The sequence below is a fragment of the Solanum stenotomum genome, chromosome 11, assembly GCF_019186545.1.
Source record: "Solanum stenotomum isolate F172 chromosome 11, ASM1918654v1, whole genome shotgun sequence".
NCBI classification, from domain to species: domain Eukaryota; kingdom Viridiplantae; phylum Streptophyta; class Magnoliopsida; order Solanales; family Solanaceae; genus Solanum; species Solanum stenotomum.
Genome location: NC_064292.1, coordinates 1,778,295 through 1,781,818, shown reverse-complemented (window position 1 = coordinate 1,781,818; position 3,524 = coordinate 1,778,295). Strand labels below are relative to the sequence as shown.

The following is a 3,524-nucleotide window of genomic DNA, read 5'->3' as shown; positions in this document are numbered from 1 at the left end:
TACAAATATTAAGATTTCATCCCGATCTAAAGATATTCCGCCGACTTCACAGAAGCAATAGATGGTACTCACTGGTCAAAAAGAATAAACAAACAATCAAAATATACCAAGGAAATAGAATAACTTACATCTATGGGAGCAACACTCGTTTTAATCATTACAGGTTTTCCCAATCTAACATTTATGATATGAGCAGCAATAGACGTTCCACACTGCTCAACAAGATTTCAAAAAAGAAAAAAGAATTGACAAAAAAGCAAAGGGAAGTAAACAAAAATAGAATGCTTCTGAGGAAAAAGAAAAACTTACATTAAAGGCATTCCTGATCGATCTCTATGGTGGGGATATGAGCAATTTCTGGCCAGTATTCCCCCTTGTCAAATTCTAGTAGTGGTTTGAGCAATGGACAGTTGTGAATATGTAGTGTAGCGAGGGAAGAGGGCATCCCTTTTACTGGAAGGGATTGAAGATTAGGGCAATCATCTATGGTCAGCTGAGAGAGGGAAGATGGCATCCCTTTTACTAGAAGAGATTGGAGATTACGGCAACCATAGATGGTCAGCCGAGAAAGGGAGGAGGGCAGTGCTGATTCAGGAAGTGATTGGAGATTAGGGAAATTCATGATTTGTAGACTTTGAAGCGAAGTGAGGTGAGAAAGAGAGGGGAAAAACTGGCCTTGTTTGAGCATTGACTGAATTTGAGGTAAATTACCCTCAATATATAGATATTGAAGAGAGGGCAGTGCTTAATGTTTTCAGATTGTATATGCTAAGTGTTTGAATAGAGGAAGGCAACTCCCAATGTTCGATATCTTCGTCACTGCCGTCATGAAAGATGCTTAACTCTGTGAGATAAGGGAGTCTCTGTAAACGCCACTCATTTCGGCCGTTCACCAGTTTCTTGCACTTGCTGATAGAAAGGACTTGTAAATTGAAGGGCAATCCTCCTTCAGGAAAGGACTCTATTTCTGGACAATCATACAGTTGCAGTGTCTCAAGAGATGGAAGGAGTTCCTGCATACGTTCTGGCAGCCACTTCAGCTTCTTACAGTAGACGATTTTCAGTGACGTCATCTGGGTCCCCCCACATGCCACCGAAAGTTTTTTAACATTCTCACAATTCCAAATAAAGAGACTTTCAGTGGCAGTAGGAATAGAAACCCTAGTAAGGTTGTGGCAACGCTCTACACTCAAATAGTGTGCTCTTGGGAGCAACTCAGGTGATATATCATCTATACAATCACATTTATGCAGTGTCAATTCCTCGAGAAACATACTCATCTCACCACCTGGCTGTTCCAATTTCAATTTCTGGCAATCAGATATCCTTATTCTCTTCAAGGTAGTGGGCAGTATGCTAAAAGGTAAGGAGGTAAGAGAGTTACAATCTCTAATATCCAATTCCTCAAGTTGCTTCATTCCCTCAAGTTGGGATCTAAACAGTTGAGCATCATCAAAAACAACTCCAACCTTCGGACAACCAATTACTTGAAACCTTTTTAAACATGAAAGTTGGATGGGTGTCTCCAAACTGACTTCAGGGCATTTTTTAATAAAAAGCTTCTCAAGTATAGGGAACTCTCCACTTCCTAGTACGTGCCATTGCTTCCACTCCGGCATATCTTCAAATTCAAGCTTCTCAAGACAATTAAAAGGCTTTTTGGAGGACAAACTACCATAGAATTCTTCCGTCACCTCTGTTATTCCATGCATCCCTCTAATGGAAAGGAATTTCAAACAAGGGAGTTGTCCTAGTGCTGGCAAGGAATAACAGTTCTTGCAGTTATCAATAAACAATTGTACTAGCTTAAGAAACAAAGGATCAGCTAGCCAATTAGGAAATGTTGTCCCTCTATATCTGGTGATTTCGACTTCCTTTATGTTTTTATGTGGGCGTAGCTCATCAAGTATGTCTCTTTCTGCTTGTGAATTGTCGGCACTACTACTTCTACTCCACTTCAAAGATAACTTGTCAACATGATTCTTCTCCCTCATCTTTGCCTTCACAGCTTCCCTTCTATCAACCACATTTTTCAACTCTACAACTGATAGAGATCCGTACAAGTTATGTACTTCACCCAAATCTTCCATTCTCAAACCACCTACAAGAAACTTGGCTCCCACTAACACTTGGAGGCTTTTCAACTTGCTCAGATGTAGTGGAATCTCCCAGTGAGAAGTGTTGCTTATGTCAAGATGACGCAAGTTAATCAACTTCTCCATCTGCAACGGTAGCTCCTCAAGAAAATGACAATCTGACAGGAGAAGTGTCTCCAAGTTATACAATGCACATATGGAATCTGGCAACTTTTTAATCTCTGTACAAGAAAGGTCCAAAAATTTGAGGAGCTTTAATTTGATAAACAAGTCATTTGGCAACTCCTTAATCCTGTAATGAGACAATGATAATGCCCTTAAGGATCTTAGTCTTGGCAGTATGTTATGATGCACCCTCTTGCTCAGATAGTAATAATTGACATCAATACATATCGGAAGCAATGTCCTCAGCTGCTCCAATTTGTAGAGGGGTGTCAATTTCTCAAACTCACCACCTTCTCCCATTGAATAAGATAAGTGCCGACTTTTTTCCAACATATGAGATCCTTGGCTCTCTTCCAACCTGATACAAAGTTTTGAAGATGTAATTTGGGCTAAATCATTGACAAGGTCATGCATTAAGAATTTCTCAATGTTCCCTACAGAAGGATTTGGGACCCTTTCGAATAATGATCTTGATCTCAACTCAAGAAAGTATTGGTTGCCTGAATCTTCAATTATTTCATCTTCCTTTTGTACGAGACCATTGGCAATCCACAGATGAATAACTTGCTCTTTCCTAAATGAATAATCTTTAGGAAATATTGCACAATAGGAAAAACATCGCTTTAAATGTGCAGGAAGGTCATTGTAGCTCAACATCAACGCTGGTACTATGTCATTGTGTGGCAGCTCCCATATTTCACTTCTCAAAATACGTTTCCACTCTTCAACCTCTGATTTAGAGCGTAACATGCCAGCGAGCGTCTTCAGAGCTAAGGGCAGCCCTTTGCACTTAGCTGCAATTTGTTTTCCGACCTCTTCAAGTTCCAGATGTCCCATAGGATCCATGTTTTCAAATGCATGTCTTTTAAATAAAGACCAAGACATTTCCCATCATCAAGGCAACACTCTCTTTGCGTGTCGTCACAATGATCTTACATCCTATATCTCCTTGTACAAAAGTATTTCTCAAGTCATCCCACTCGTTGTAGTTGTCATTCCACACGTCATCAAGGACAACAAGAAACCTTTTCCATTCAGCTTTTCCTTCAATTTGACTTGTAGCTGATTAAGATTGTCATCAACCTTCAAGTCAGTTGAGCCAATTTCTTGAAGTAAACCTTTTGTTATTCTGAAAGCATCATATGCCTCAGAAACACAAAACCAAGCTTTCAAACCAAAATGTTTCTGCACTCTCTCATCATTGTAAACGGCTTTAGCAAGTGTTGTCTTACCCAGGCCGCCCATTCCAACAATAGGAACTAC

The 3,524-nt window shown here is 39.9% G+C and overlaps 1 pseudogene; it reads right to left on the bottom strand.

The window, feature by feature from the left end:
• Nucleotides 1–310: 310 nt before the first annotated feature.
• LOC125844260 (putative disease resistance RPP13-like protein 1) lies at nt 311–3,516 on the bottom strand (annotated as a pseudogene).
• Between the last annotated feature and the right edge of the window lie 8 nt (nt 3,517–3,524).